General features: G+C 44.5%; 1 protein-coding gene across 2 annotated transcripts in view; it reads left to right on the plus strand.

Annotated features, from left to right (window-relative positions):
• The window catches only part of LOC133472637 (tudor domain-containing protein 5-like), a 94,576-nt gene that overhangs the window by 15,957 nt on the left and 61,905 nt on the right, over positions 1–16,714 (plus strand). The window contains exon 1 of one of the 2 annotated variants that reach the window (XM_061763761.1): positions 636–748. The exons of the other annotated variant lie outside the window; for it this stretch is intronic. The gene's annotated coding sequence lies outside the window, so the exon portion shown is untranslated. Of the gene's footprint in view, positions 1–635; positions 749–16,714 lie in introns of those variants that run through there. 2 annotated transcript variants of the gene reach the window in all.

Here is a 16,714-nt window from a genome sequence, read left to right on the forward strand (position 1 = left end):
TTGGTTTTTCTATCAAATGCCATACTACATACAAATCAATGGTTTTGGATGGATTTAACAAGAAATGTAGATGTATGCTCCCTCTACCTTTTCAGCCTGAAGCTAATCGCATTTAGCTTGCAGCCTCTCGATATTGGCCTCTCGTTAGTTCTCCTCTTCGTCGCCTCGCACGTCACGTGACTCTAGTGGCCCTTGATCGCCTCGAGCATTCGTTCTACCTCGTGGCCTGCAGCATTTTCGAGTGCGCGAGTCTACTTGAAGTCACACCTCGGTGCCTCCTATGAGAATTATCATAAAACAAATAACTTTGGCATTGTCGAGGTCCGTGCACGGTGAAAAGGTTTGATTCCCAGGGTTCCGCCGTCTTATGATCGGGCGCCGGGTGCCGAGCGTTTTACAGGCGCCGTAACAAGCTTGGACGGTGATCAGGATGCTATTGAGTGTGCGTCTGGCCTCCTAAATCCGTCACGCCGGTTGACGCGAACCGAAGGGCTAAGCGCGGCTCCAAAGTCGATCTTGATGAGCCGTGGCGCTCTCTCCGCTCCATTTCATTTCATTTCATTCCTCCAGCCTCGCGAGCACATATGAAAAGACGTATATTATTTCTGCGGCCAGCCAGGGAGGGCTAGCTCCAAAACGGGCTGTTTTTATGAGCGCGGGTTGCGGCGACAGGTGGTCGGGCTTTAATGAGGGAGAAGGCCAAAGGCTGCGGCGAGCGTGCGGCTGAGACTGAGGCAAGACGCCAAAGGTGAGACTGCTTTCAAGCACGTCTGCATTTGCTTTTCCTGGACGTTGTTGCATTTGGACTTTTGTTCTTTATTTGTGCAATATAAAGCACAGCAACATAGCGGGGGCTAGCGTGCCAATAAAACCAACATACTCGACCAATTACTCCTTTCCTACCTTAGCTTTAGGTCAATTAAAAGCGCTAATAAATCTGATATACCTGCATGCAAGCAGCATTTCGAGCGCTCTTAGGCTGTTTTCTCATGTAGACTCCATGATTGCAGTTTACCGGGCTACTTTATGGTCATAAAAAAAACAAAAAAAACAAAATCAAAATGATTCTGCCCTTACATAGCGGGAATTAAAGTCACTTTTTTGAATTTTTATTTTGTATTTTTTATTTTTTTTTTAAAGTCCAGTTGTCGATAGTGTGGTCGGGTACATTGCCAAATACAGCGGTGCCTCGCGATACAAGCTGAATTCGTTCCCTGACCTCGATTGTATCTCAAGTCATCTTTCCCTATTCCCATGAATGTAAAAGCAATTAATCCATTCCAGTCTCCCTAAAAAAACACCACAATTTGTTATTTTCAACCTTTTTTTTTTCCCCCCCAAAAAGAAAATTGCTTCAACAGTTGTGTATAAAAACACACAGTAATAACATTTGGTCTCCATAATGAGAAAACACAAAAAGTGTGAGCACAAAGCATGACTGTACCTAATGTATTTTCCTTCCTTGTTCTTCTAATGGCAGTTGGCTAACCAGCTTAATGGTGCATTAGCGCCACCAACTGGTATTGCCTTTCTACTGCAAGCGAACAATGTTAATTGATGGCGACCGGTTTGCTGGCGCCGTCGAGTGACAAACACAATTCTCATTTGTCAAGGGAGTTGTATCTCAAGACGGCAATGTTTAGCGATCAAATCGCTAAGTTGGCAACACGAACCAGTTCCTCAGTATGAAGAAAAAAAAAGAAGCTGTGTGCGTGGGTGCATCCAGGTGGGCGGCGGCGTGTGGACGGTTGACAGTTGACTGTGACAAATGATGTCTCCATTCTGTCCACACTCATGGTGAGATGAGAGAGCAAAGGATCAACATGTGCGTTTGTGCCTGTGATTTACTGGAAGTGTGAGGGTGGATGGCGACCAACAAACACACGCACACACACGTACTTGAGCCAGTTTAGGGTGCAGTGGAGTGTGTTTTGGTGTTGAGATGTGAGCGGCGCGACCTGACAAGCATGACAAGTGATGTCTCTATCCAGCTGTTTTCGAGGATGGTGTACTCTTTATATGGTTGTGTGTGTACGTGTGTGTGTGTTCCTGGGTCATATCGGGCCCCAGGCGTTTTGGACCAGCTTTCAATTGGGGCGGGATGGAAAGGGAGTCGTTGTTACAATTCACACCCCAGGAATGTCTGAGCTTCTGACTCCTCTTCTGGGAATTTCCTTCCCTCGCTGGCTCTCTCACACTCGATTATCTTTCGCCTCCATCACCCCTGAGGTGACATGCCGAAAGGGGGGGGGGAGGAGCCACGTTGCACACCTGGTTCGGTTTTGGGAAGAGAAATATGAGAGAGAGCGAGAAATACGGCGAGTTGAGAGGTGGTCGCTTGATCCCACTGGTGGGATACTTTCGATTTAGTCCCTTTCCCACCATTTTATGAGTTGGTGTGTGTGTTTGCGCATAACACACAGCGCAGTTTTGTTTGTGTGTTTATATCAGCACCTGAGATCTCAACTTGGGCCAGTAAAGGGCATTCACAGTGGTGCAGCGACGAGGAGTTTAATTTGTTCTGTGAACTCCACTATTCTCGTAAATCAAATCAATTTTCTCCATTGAGCTGAATTGAAATGCCATTAATCCGTTCCAGAGGCCCCAAAATACAGAATTGTATTGGATTAAAAGAAAAAAACAACCTCACAAAACCTATTAAATGAATGGGGAAAGAAATTAACTGGTTTGGTCTGACTATTTGATTTACTAGCGTTGTAAACACTCATGTCCGGTCTTGGTCTTGAGGCAGCATTTTGAAGGTCTCTCAAAAATCTTGGTCTTGGACTGGCCGGACGGGATTTTTCGAGACCAGCACCGATCTGTTATTCTTCAACATTAAAGAGACAATGCTCTTTAAGTGTTCATGCCTGGGAATATTCTGATTCATCCAGGTCATTTCAATCTCAGGGCACTGAATCGATCGCAACTGGACTGTTGTATCGTGCTACATTATCGAGGCCACGTTGGAAGAGTTCCGAACCAAAAAAACACTCAGTGCGTGTGACATCATCATCATTTGCGAATGAAGAGGAATCGACAAGTGGAATCGTCTGGCAAGCAAACGATCGTAGTTTTTTTTTTTTGTCTATCATGATTTCTAGTTGAGATGATGCGGTGCAAGTACTAGCATGGTCGGACGTATGTGGATGGGATGCAAAAAAAAAAATTCTGTTTTGACGGTTTCATGAAGCGAAAGAACCAGGCGTTACTCATATTTTTGTGATGGATTTTGGCGTTTGTTGACATAGATACAAGTCTAATAAGTTCAATTAAAGACAGTAACATTCAATTTAACAAAACTGACCTGCATTGCTTCAGTTTTTTTCCTTTTTTTTTTCGTTCTGGTTTTGGGTCGCAACACAAAGCAAAAAAAGATGACCAAATGAAGGCTTGTAAATTGAAAAACCCGTATGTTAAGGTACCACCGTTACAGCAATAAAACCAGAATAAAAATGTAATGTTGGCGATTTAATGGTGATTCATAAATGGCTGTTTTCAAAAGGGGAATGTTTGAGCTATACTGCACGGATTGGGCTGCAGAGGACCTTGCATCTGAACACGCTGGGCCTGCATTGATGTTGAGTGCTCCAGTCGCATCGCCGTGTTTTCTTTGTGCTGATAAGTGGCTGGGCCTTGGGCACTTGTATTTTAATTAGCATCAGGCTTTACGAACAGGGAATTGCACGCAATATCTGTCCTCCTGCTGAATGGTTCGCAGAAGGAGAAAGAAAAGGGCAAAATGGCCGGGGGAGCGCCAGTTCAAGGAAGAAAAGTGCTCTAAAATGGCAGAGGATTTAGGGATTTAACACAAACAGAGGAATCGTTCACTTATTCACTACTGCCTAATCACTATATAACACGATATACAGTGGACCCTCGCATACTCTCAATTCGGCCCCTGCACCTGAATTTTTTGTATTTTATTTTTCCATTTTCTAAAATAGTTTTGTCCTTTTTGTTTTGTTTTTTTCTTTTTAGCAGGGAGGGGCAACCCCAAAAAACGCTTATTGGCAATGCATCCCCGCTTAATATTAAGCTCCGCCCAGAACCATGTCTGCGCCACCGGAACCAATGTTTCACACGGACATTTATTGCAAACGGACGCAGTTGTTGGGCCACTTTGCCAAATAGGAGCGTCTCCAAGTGATTTTTTTAAGACACTATCAGATGTGTAATGTACATATAACTTGACGTATGAATGAGCTGAATGCTAGTTAGCATTTTTTTTTTAACCTAAAATGGTAATTGTTAGCGGCACGGTGGCCGACTGGTTAGAGCGTCAGCCTCACAGTTCTGAGGACCCGGGTTCAATCCCTGGCCCCGCCTGTGTGGAGTTTGCATGTTCTCCCCGTGCCTGCGTGGGTTTTCTCCGGGCACTCCGGTTTCCTCCCACATCCCAAAAACATGCATTAATTGGAGACTCTAAATTGCCCATAGGCATGACTGTGAGTGCGAATGGTTGTTTGCTTCTATGTGCCCTGCGATTGGCTGGCAACCAGTTCAGGGTGTACCCCGCCTCCTGCCCGATGACAGCTGGGATAGGCTCCAGCACGCCCGCGACCCTAGTGAGGAGAAGCGGCTCAGAAAATGGATGGATGGATGGTAATTGTTAGCATGCTAATGCTAATCGCGACTGACAACCATTTTGAGAAGGCTGATTTTGTTTGTCTCAAATTCTGTTTACACCATACATTCAGTACCACCATATTCAGTTTAAGGCCAGAAGTTCAGCCCTCAGAAATGAGAATAAAATGCATGTTTTGATTGTTTTTTTTGGGGGGGTGGGGGGTGGGGGGGGGTTATTGGGTGAGTACTGGACAAAATATCTACAAGACAATCGATTCTCAAAAGATTCGATCATGACAGCCCGAATAAGAACTTAGGCGCCTTCATTCGCATCTGCGGTTAGCGAGCTAGCTTAGCCTCAGCCCCGAAAACGCATCGTTATTGTGCCTCAGGGAAAGAAGGAAGAGCAAGAGGTGGGCATTTTTGTTGTTGTTTTCAAAGTCTGATTTGCAGCTTCAGGCTGGCGTGGCGGCTTTAGAGTGCCTCGTTGTCGGCTTTGAGTGCGTGCACGTCAGAAGACTGAGAAGGCTGAAGAGCGATTTTTGCATTTTGTCATTCACATTTGCAGAGTTGTTAAGAACACTCTTCTCTGTATTGTGCCCAATTTAAACATGTATTCTTACAGTGACTTTCCAGATATTTTCACACCACAGCTCATTGAAATCCCAATTAGACCCCAGAAATGGAAAAATGGGATTAATTTGATAATCTCGTCAGCATCTTTCTTCACTACTTTTCAAAATGCATCGTGGGGGATACGTTGCGGACACGAGATGTGAAATAACATTTCGTACAGCGCTACAAGATGTTTGTTCACGATATAGTGAAATTGGGAGTGCTTTTTGAACCACGACAAATATTTCCTCGCCATCTTGGAGTGCCGTGAGGATGGATGGAGGGCACGAAAAGAAGGCTTGAAGAGGGGGGAATTGAAAGCAAGTGCAGCTGAAATTGGGGGGTGGGCGGGTGAGACGCTTTAATGGTTTAAGACCAGCATGAAATGGACATAGAGGGGAGATAGGAAAGGAAAAGGAGAGGAGCAAAGGATGCTGGGAGGACTAAGGTGGTCTATAAATGGGGATTGTGGTCCACGTGCTCACCCCCACCACCTCCAAAAGCGCTTGTTATCTCTATTAACACCTGCTGGGCTAACGAGGGCCCCGCTCCCCGTTGCCAAGACAACGCTTTGCCACCCTTCGCTCATTCTTTCTTCACACACACAGCAACTACCTTCAATCTCAATCCTCCCTGCCCACCGCCGCCTAACCTCCAAATAGCGAAAGGCAAGATAGGAACAGGTTTGTGTGCGCGTACGTCCGTGTGTGCAAAGGGGAATGCTGACGATGTGAATTGAACGTATATTATAAAGCACTTCTATACTGTTACTTGCTGCGTGTATGCATTGATGACGAGCACGATCGCTTTATTTTTTTTTACCGGTCGAAATTGTAGTTTTGCTTTTGTTTTCTTTTATTATTATTCCTAGCATGTGGCTTGCGGCTCCAATACCGCGCCGGAATCAGTCAACCCATCTTTAATTAAAATTGCTCACTCGGATCTACTATCATAACACTGAATCAGGTAGTCTGAAGCTTTATTTGTTTTATTAATATCAAATGAACCACTTGACAAGTGGAACTGAAGGCCAATCTTGAAATGGTTTGTTAGTTTTTGCCAAGCATTGTGCGGTTTTGCCTTTTACCCAAAGTATTAATTGTAACTGCTTTATGATGCGCTTGCCACCAAAAACAAAACCAAACAAAATGTAATTAAGATCCAGTCCATGCCAGTGAACCTCTCTCTAATTAAACTGGCAGATGAAAAAGAAAAGATGGCTGAGCTCACTGTTGAGTTTCATAAAACAAATGGCTGAAAATAGCACTTGTATTGGACCTGAAATGGAGGATTAAATAAAAGCGAGCACATGCAAAGCCGAGTCAGTTTTTGCCTTTAATGTCAAGTAACTGCACTCCAACGTCCATGTCCTTAATCTTCCTCCGCCCCTCCTTCTGATCCTCTGCCTTGATTTCTGGCTGCCAGACGAGATGGAGAGTGAAGATGAGCGGCTGCGGCGGCGGCCAAAATGCTCGGACACATTTTGGCTTTTCAGGCGTTCGTGTCGGTGCACTTGCGAAAAATGGATTCAAAATGGTGGGGTGGGTGGGGGCAAGAAATGGTAACAAATAAGCTGTAAAAGAACAAAAAAAATTACAGTTGAAAGCCCAGTGTTGAATTGTGGGGTGTTTTTGTCACTGTTGCTGTTGCCTGTTGCTCCTTCACTGCCATTGGCGGCTGTTGAATTCAAATATCTATGTTAACATGGAGGACCGTCAGTGAATGCAAGTCGAACGTTGCTCGAACAAGTTTTGCTCTGACCAGCCGTTCAGAGGATGGAAAACATTAGAATTTGAAATCTGGTTGACTCAAGAAACGGTTCCATGTTCCCCGTGACTCATTCTGAAGGCCCCGGGCAGATTAGATTGACATGGCGACACAAAGAGGCTGAAATGTGATGAACATCCACACATTGGAATTCGTGCCGCTGAGAGAAACGCTACAAAATGAACGGAATAAATTCATACAGTGGTCATGGAGAACAAATATTAGATTTTAAATTGTAAATGTAGGTCAGTCTGGATCATGTTCCGTCCTTTCTGACTCTGACGGCCGCACTCTGGATGGCGTTTCTTTTGTTTCCAGGAAGTGACTTTAATATACAACTCCTGATTGTGTGTTTCTACAGTTGCTTGTTGAAGCAGCTGCTGCTGTTCTCCGTGCTGTCTGCGGTAGTTGTTGTCGCACACGCTAATACTTTTTTTTGTAAAGGTCCAGCTGGACACTAGACCAGTGGCCCTGTGTCCACAGATAGGCCTGAGATGGATGCCCGCTGCTCTTTTGTGGCCGAGGCAAGAAAAGAAAAGAGAGTCTGCCTCCGCCTCCTCCCTTTATAACATTTTACGTCGGCAAACATTTTGCTCTTTCTGCCGCTGTGATTTGTGATGACAGGCCGTGATGGGCGAGGAGGTGACGATAGCAAAGGGAACAAAAAGAGGGGACGGGGGTACACGTCGGGCGTGGATCTCCACACAGACGCAAACACAGCAGAGCTCATTAATATAAATGAGCCAAATCTATACACTGAAATTTTAATTAGGACAATTTGTGACTTTGTGTACATCACCAACAACAATTAGCGCTGGCGTGATTATGTGGGAGCCGGCACGTGGTCACAAATGGTCGTCAAAGGAAACTCTGGACACATTCTGAGAATTTACAATTTATATTTGAAACGTGATATAGTGCTTATGTTTTTCAGGTATATACTACCTTAAATAAACAGGAAACTCCATTTGCCAACTTTGACAATTTCTAAAGCAGGGAACGAGCTGGGCCCGAATCATGGCAAAATGTAAAAAAGTGTCAACGAGCACGCAAACACAATATCAGCGAGAGAGCGTAGCGGCGACCAAGAACGTCGTCCTCCATTATGTCGCTAATGATGCCTGCATTGTTTCCACTGCGGCGTAAGAGCAGGCAGCGACGTGCGCGAGCGTGATGCGGAGCACATTTCTGGAGAATGGGACGGAGGTTTTATGTGCAGAGAAGAGTGAGTGGCAGTTGAGTGCAGTAGCGGTAATGTAATGCACCACGGCGCCATCTGCCACGTCGGGCGCCTTCGGACGAAAGGTGGCCGTTGAGTTTGCGGTGTTGAAGAAGTTTGAAGTTTGATTTCTTTTGGACAATCCATTAAAAATCAAAAAGAGGTGCTCAACATGGCTGCCGTGGAGTAATGTTGCTCATTCTGCGTCGCTTCTTTGTCAAAGATCTCAACTCGGGCTGTCACGATCGAATCTTTTTAGAATCGATTATCCTTTTCCATGCTATGCATTCATTATTTGTACATTACACATCTAATAGAGATGAATGTCTTAAAAAAATCACTTACAGATGATACTCTTTCATTTTTGGCGAAGTCTATCAGCGGGCCAACAATGCGTCCGTCTACAATAAATGTCCCTGTGAAACATTAGTTCTGGCGGCGCAAACATGGTTCGTGGCTGAAGTTGTTTTTTGGTCCCGGCAGTGCTATTTTTTAAGTCGACTTAGCCGAATTATTCAATTATCCCCCCCCCCCCCCCCCCCCCCCCCGCCTTCCCCAGCCCTAATCTTAACTGTACAATAGCTGACGGTACCCGTCTCTAGTTACGTCTTATTTATTTCATGTCATCATCTGGCTCGGCAAGGAAAAGTAAAAAAAAAACAAAAAAAAACAAAACATTTTGACAAAGGGAGGAATCGAAAGTACAGCTATGTTTTCAAATGTAGGCCGTAAAATTAAGTCTCAGATATCGGAAAAACAAAATCCACTGTTGTCTAACGCAACAGTGTCAAGCTTCACTTGATTCCGTACAAACATAAACCCACCTGAGAAAAATATCTTCAAATTAATCTTTTCCCTGCACGCCCGGGTGAGCGCCGCAGTTTTGCGGCCGGCCACAATCGACGTGAAGGATCTGCTTACGGGAGAGCAGCTTGTTTGATTTGAATTTTTCAACTAACCCCCCCTCCTCGCCCTCTTATTATGTTTTATGAGATTTAATCAATTATTCATGGCCTGCATGGACGAACAGCCGGGATGCACAACAAACACTTCAAGAGCGCTCCAGGAGTGATGCACCGCTGCTCCTCCGCAACCGGAGCAGAAGAGGCCTCGCTTAGGTCCGCGAGTGTCTCCCGAGGACCCTCGTGGAGGTGGGGAATAGACGCAGGCAGCCTGGAGATGCGGAGTTGCAAGGAGATGAGAAGTGGGCACTTGGACGGAGGGAGGAGGGAGAGAAGGTGAAAGAAAAGGCAGGCGGCAGAGGGCAAACAAAGTTGAAGCGATCAATAACGTGAGATTGTGGGCAAGAGAGAATCACTTTTTTTTTTGTGCGTCCGCTAACATAAATGAAGAGACGTCATCCATTGAGCTCTCATATTGGACCTCCCGAGTGCTAATACTGTCTGGCTTCACGAAAGACAGCAAAAAGGGCCAAAGACAAATAAGACACGGGTGAAATAAAAGTTGGCTGGCGGAGGATATTGTGGGGGGGAGAAAAAGAAAAAAACATCAAATGACCTTCTCTGAGTTTCATCTCACTAATGGTTATTTACCTTGTTGGAAAAGGGCTTCACTTTCTCACAGGGGAGAAGAGGGACAAAAAAAGAGGAGAAAGAATAAGGAAATATATCAGTCATGTCCGTTTCCCTGGCGACACTTGCTCTCCGTCTCCCTCGTGGAGGTTTGGCCACATGAGGCGAGGAGGAGGAGGAGGAGAAGAAGAAGAAGAAGAAGAAGAAGAAAACCAAATTGCATGTCAATATTTGTTCCCTCGCACTGAATCAGATACATTACATTCTCTTTCTCGAAAGCCAATTCTCCAGTTTTGTGGAGGGTTTGGAAAAGAAGGGACAGTGGGGGCAGGTCGCCCAGGAGAAAAAAAAAAGCTGAGCGAGATGATGACTTAACGGCCTGAGAAGGAAGGACTGTAGACTTTTCCCAGAGAGGAACTTTTGGAATACAAACAGTGACTCAACTTATTGTCCACTGCTGCTGCATCTCATTCATTCCCAAAATGAGACACAAATAAGTCTCTATAGATCTTGTTTCTTTGTTAATGTTACGGTTCAGTTCTTTTCGAAATAGTGCCGCCTTAATTTAGATTAGCATAAAAGGCTCAATTTCGCTAACAGATTGAAACGCTTTGTTGGCGACTGAAATGGAATTTGGCAGACGCGATCCTGGGTGTGTTACCCTGTTAGCTTCCACGTGGAGTTAGCGCTGCCGAGGTACAGGCTAACGAACTTGGAATGGTCTCCAATTGACAACCTCGCATGCTGGCACTCAGTTGTCAATTGGGTTAACTCAACGCAGCGCACGCAGCTCCAGGCTGCGTGTCATTTAGGTTTACGTGTCACCACTGGTGACAGCGGCTAATTGATTGGCCAGAGAACGACTTCTGAGCGGCGACCATCTGCTTTTACGCAAATCCATACAGCGTGCTGTCCGGCCGTCGCGGATTGAACGGGGAGACACACGTCGGTCATCGGGTGGCGCGCAGCGGGAGCACCGCGGCCTTGTGCCAGCTTCAATTACGCGTGTGCGCTCACGCTGTGTGAGCATTTGGACGGTCGAATAGAAGCACGGTCGTTTTTCTCATTTGAAATGAATAGAAATGCCGTTAATCCGTTCTAGAAAAAAAAAACAAAAAAAAAACACAAGTTGTTGTAATGTGTATTCACGAGGGAAAATAACACTTTACAATATTGTACTGCTTCTGGTGTCCCCGCCTTGGCCACCTGGGGGCAGTATAAGACAGACAGATAAATATGCTGTTCATTGAGATATCGTGACTCCTCTCACCTCATCAGTACGGCACTGCTGTGCGTGTTTTAATGTTTGTGGGAGAGGTAAAACGATAACAAAATATTTTTTTTGTTTTTGTATGGTATCTCTGTATTGCGGATCTTCACTCGGGGGGGTTCGCTGACCACCTCAACATTGTTGTCCACTTTTGTCAGCTTCCTCCAATCACCATCAAAGACACCGATAGTCGGAAGTCACAAGTAGTCCTGGCGCCACCAAAGGTGTTTGATTGGCAGATTAGAAATTGCAGTCATTTAACAGCTCCCGCTAAAAGCTTAATTATGGCTGTGGCTAAAAATGGCAGCGGCAATTCGAGTGGCAGCTCAGAACTCGCTCCTTATTTGGCATCATAATACTTTTTGTGCAGGATTTGTCACTTCAAAGCACTTTGTAATCCTCGCACAAATTTTCTCCGAACAAATTTGTCTCGGGTGTAATCTGGAAAACGGAGCAGTTTACTGAAGAGCTGATAACTTCCTCATGTGGATCTGCTTCTCATTCATTTCCTGCCCTTTTTGATTTCCCAGGATTCTTCCGTGCACCTTGGAACTTCCTGCCTGGGTTTCCGTGCAAAAGCACGCAAAGGTTTACGTTAGCTCTATCTGGTAATCCTTGGGATTAAAATGCACATGTAGATTAAATGTACCAAACCCACATGTTTTTTTTCTCTTTTCTTTTTTCCCCCTCCTTCCTGAACCATCTGCGGTTCAACGGGTCGGTCGGGCTCTCCAAACGAAATCCACGACATGAAGTCGTCACTGTGACGAGTGAAATCAGTAATCTTTGATACATTTCATAATGTAAGGATCCTTTGATTATACAGTATCTTGTTCAGCATCCTGGTGCAGATTTAGATTCTTGAGTGGCAATGAAAGGACAAATCACAAGATCTTGTGCTCGCTTGGGGATTTTGGCCACATCATTAAGTACCCCTGGACATTCAAATGAAAAGAAGGAAAAATGACTCACTAAATCTTTCCGGCTTTGAGTGAGGATAAGCGGTATGGAAAATGGAAATGACTTGTTTTTCAGATAAAGCTGTGGACAGACATTGTCCTGCTAAATTTCTTTCCATGACGTTGGGGCACAAAAGTCTCTCAAAGCTGTTTGTCGTCATTTTCGACCGTTTTGCTTTTTCTCCCCTCCGATGTGTCGGTGCCGAGCATGTCAATCTTGACGTAAATGCGGCGTGGCAGTAATTTTGGCCTCTGGCGTCCCACGGTTGACACACTTGGGTCGAGTCGAGCCCCCTCTTGGTGCTCTCAGATTATGTGCGCGCCTATCTTTTTGGACAAGTTTGTAACCTTGGGAATGGAAGCGCTTGTGCTCGTCACTCTTCCCGTTTGAAATGCTGGCTTCAAAACAACGGCCTCGGGGGCTCTCATTTCGACGCCGCATCCCAGCCAACATTTGACCTTTTCAAAGCCCCGAATAACTTTTGCTCGCTCCTTCCTCTGCCGCACATGCTCATTTTCCCAAAGAATATGAATTGCACATGGCGGAGAGATTTTGGAGTTATCATTTACATTATTTTTATTTTTTTTCCCCCCCAAGTGTTCCTGTGCGTTTTGAAAACTTTATTTTGTAACCTGCGGCTGGCAGACACAGAGAGCAGACTTTTTCCGCTACCCTGTGAGTCAGTCTTCCTTTGCCGCGCCTCTGTGAGACGTGTCAGACATTCCCAAAGCTGTTTGGTTGTTGTGGGGATGTTTGAGGTAATACGTGCATTCTTATGTGCATATTTGTGCCAGGATCACAGCTAATGAGAGGGCGGGCGCCGTCCGGACGTGACTGCTGCTACCTAAAGAGTCATAGACAGAATATAGATATTTTGCCACAGAGGCAAAATGACCGGTTCATCCCTCGCTGACATTTTGACTTTTTAAAATCTTTTTTTAATTTATTTATTTATTTTTTTTAGTCCTGTGCCTTTTAAAGAGATTTGCACGCCAGCGGGCGACCATGTGATTCCAATCGCTGTAATACGCTGATGGATGTCCTCCCCAAAAGACTTAAGTTTGACTTCATATTGCCGAAGATGCCGAATAGAAAGCAATCATCACATAGCTTGGGGGGGGGGTGGGGGTGGGGGTCCTTCCCAAAACCCAATAACGTGTTTATTTGTCGTCTGCGAGGAGAAAAGTGAATCTCACAACAGCCGAGTTTGTATGCTAATTTGTCGCAAAGTAATAATCCGCCTCCTCCTGGCATCTTTTTCCACTAAAGAGCTTCGCTTAACAACCAACAAGCGATGGTGGACATGCAGGGAGATGTAGTGTGGAAAAAAGGATGCTTTATTTGGTTTTGAGGAAAAAAGTGACGTAACCTTTTGATAAAGGGGAAAAATCCAGGAGGAAACATTTACGTGCAAAATTGTTTTCGATACCGTTTCATCTCATTGTGGCAAGCATGGGGATTGATAAGAATTTAACGATTCCGATTCTGGCGTCGATATTGCTTATCAATCATTCCCATTCCTTATCGATTGTCTTATCAATTCTCAGATATTTACGCATATTGCTGTGCGATATGGACAACATTTTATGTATTAATAACGGTGTTTTTGCTTATAATTGATAGCGATTTTTTTTTTTTTTAATTATTATTTTTTTTTTCTCCATTTCCAAAACATTTTATATATAAAAAAAATATTATCGGAAGTCTCAGGAGTGTGGTGACAATTTTTTTTTTTTTTAACAACAACAGACTGCCTGGAATGTTTTGTCTTTTGTGATTTGCACACTCATTAGGGAGCCTGTGTGTGCGTGCGCATGTGTGTTAAAAAAAAAAATAGGTGCCATATGCCCATCGGGGTACAATTGCTGGGGCGGTCCCTTGTTCATAGGTGACCGTAGTATCCCATCTGGTTGAGTCGAAACTGTTAGGTGTATCTATAATTAGTCTATCCAAGCATATGGGGCCTGATACAATGTCGGGGTTCTGATCTGTCACATGACACCTTCCTCGTAACAGATGGACGTACTCCCTCTTTTGCGTCTAGCAAGGTCCTGACCTTGTGTGAGCAGGCCCGCAAACCGCAAAGGCAAATACGGGCCAGTAACGCCCCCCACACCGCCACCCACCCCCCCCAGCCCTTAGGGGAAGAAAGACCACCGACAAATATACTGAACCTCCACCTTTGGTGGTTCACCAATCGCAAAATGTATCCAAACATTTTAAAGCCCTAAGGTTGTGAACACGTCTTGGCGCGCTCAAAATTGCGCTTGAGTTTGACCCCAGTGAGCTGTCAAGGAATCGCCTCCACGTTGCGGAATTTCGCGAGTTTGCAATTATGATGCGAATCGTTAAGCATTAGCTCGAAATGCAAAAACATTTGAATTTGTCAGTGTACTCCAACCTTGGTGGCTTGTTTTGTATTTTTTTTTTTACTATCCCCAGAGAGAACGCAATCATTATTTCTTGTTGAGAGCGCACAATTAATCCAAATCTAGTAGCAACTTAGCGCTTAGTGAGGCTATATGTGACACCGATTCTGACACGTTTGCATCCAGCACATGAAAACAATTGCACCTAATTTCTCCCAAAGCGGCGTGAAACAAATGACGGGTGTAGGTTGCGTCAACGTGACAGTCACCGTCAATGTAAATAAATGTTGGAAAAGCTGGGTTAAAAATAAATGTCACGCTGCGGAAAGAAAACAAAACAAAAATGGGTCAAGATCAAGAAAAGGCGGCGATGGTGAGGAAGAACAAATATATTTATCCACCCCCTGTTCTCTTTGGAAAAACAACTTTGCTCTGCCGTGTGGAGCGGCACAGCGAGCTGATTAGACTTGTCAAAGACACCTACGCCATGTTGCCAGCAAAAGTCACGTAAAAATGAAAATCCTTTTAATTGGATTAATGTATTATTAGATAAATGCCACTCGGCGGCCTCCCGTTACACAGTTTAACCTTACAGTAACATTGAATTGTAAGTGCACTTTCCGATTAGAGGTAATTAAAAATGATAGTAAATATTATCTAATCAGGGTGCTCGGGCTCTAATTAGCTTTTAAAAGAAAATAGCACAAACCCACGTCGGTGAAAATCTTATTGGAATTTCTGTCTTATGTCAAGTCCCCCGCTATTCGAAAAGCCGCGAGGAGCGAACCCACACAAAAAGGTTTAGGATTGCCTATAGATGCCACAAGCTGGTGGCAATACACTACTTTTGTCTAAATGAAGCTCCTCAACACACTTCAACAGTTCCTTGGCACCAAGACGGCGCCAAAGCACTTCTAACGTCGCAATCAAGCTTCTTAACTCCCTTCAACATAGTTCCTTGGTACCAAGATGCCACAGGATGGCGCCAAAGTACTTTTGTCAAAAAGTAGTTTCTCAACTCACTTCAACATAGTTCCTTGGCACCAATAGGCCACAAGATGGGGCCAAAGTCATACTTTTATTGCTTTTATTGCGGACCCAAAAACAGCAAATTGGCCATTAACGGAGGACAGTTTGCCAAAAACAAATCCGCTCATACGCTAATTCATTTGCATTTATTCATTCGTTCACTGTATTTTTCCTTATCTGAAGTTTATCAGAATAGATTTTCAATATTTTTTTTTTTTGAAAACAGCCAGCATCAGACCGATCAATACAGCATCAGCAATCTTCACCTGTGATCTTTCCCGTCTTATCGAGAGATTAGCTTCCTCACACCACACATACTTTTCCTATTTGCTTTCCACTTACTCCTTTTAACACACACACACACACACACACACACACACCTTCATCTATCAGGACATAAATGAAGATATAAGCACTCAGCCCCTCCGAGCTGTGCTGCTTAATCGCAGCCCGGAATCTAACGTGGACGCTCACACACTGATGGATGTCGATGTGCATTCACAAACAAAACAAACTTGAGTGTGCGCGTTGCTTTGTATTGCACAAACGGAGGTAGATTTTTCCAGGCACGTATTTAGTCTTCTGACGACTTTCGTCGTCTTGTGAGAGCCTAAAAACCAACAGTTTCTGGGATTTAGAAAAAAAAAACAAATCAGGTGTATTTTATTTTATTTTTTTCAAAATGAAGCTCCTCAAGTCACTGGATCTTGTTTCCTTGTTTCCAAAGTGATACTGTTATTAGTTGTTTTTCACCAAATCACAAAAAAGGTAAGAATTTGGGAATTATTCATCATGGCTCGTTGGCGTCGTCTTGGAACACAAACGTCTCGATCGTTGCGCACGGTTGCTTTTACACGGGGCGTTAAATTAGCGGGGACGGCGGTTTCGCTTCGGAAGCAAGAAGCTAAAGCGCTGGACCGTCTGCCTCGGTCGGTTCCGACATGACAAACTGCCCTCCCGCACCCCATCAAAGAGGGCCCGCCACAGCCGCTGCTTCCATCTGCACAGATCAGTTAATGACTGGCAAGCTTTAATTAGCACACAGTCGACAATTAATGCAACAGAGGGAGAAATTTCATTTCCAGTCACATCCTCTGATTAGAAAGTGCTGCAACAATATCGCTGCATATCATTTGCCCGTAATTGGGCAAACCTCCCGGCATTTCGATTTGTGTGTCGGGAGGGTGTTCTTTATTTGTTTTTATTATTCCCTACCTTGAGTCCATTTGGCTTTAGTGTGAGTAGAAGTGCTTCTCTCTATCAAATATTGCGAATACTGCCATGCACCGGTGGTACATATAAATCTGTAGCAGAAAAATCCCAGCTAAAACAAAGAAATATGCACTTGATAGTGATGTATATATATATATTTTTTTTTTTTTTC

The sequence above is a fragment of the Phyllopteryx taeniolatus genome, chromosome 23 (assembly GCF_024500385.1).
Source record: "Phyllopteryx taeniolatus isolate TA_2022b chromosome 23, UOR_Ptae_1.2, whole genome shotgun sequence".
NCBI classification, from domain to species: domain Eukaryota; kingdom Metazoa; phylum Chordata; class Actinopteri; order Syngnathiformes; family Syngnathidae; genus Phyllopteryx; species Phyllopteryx taeniolatus.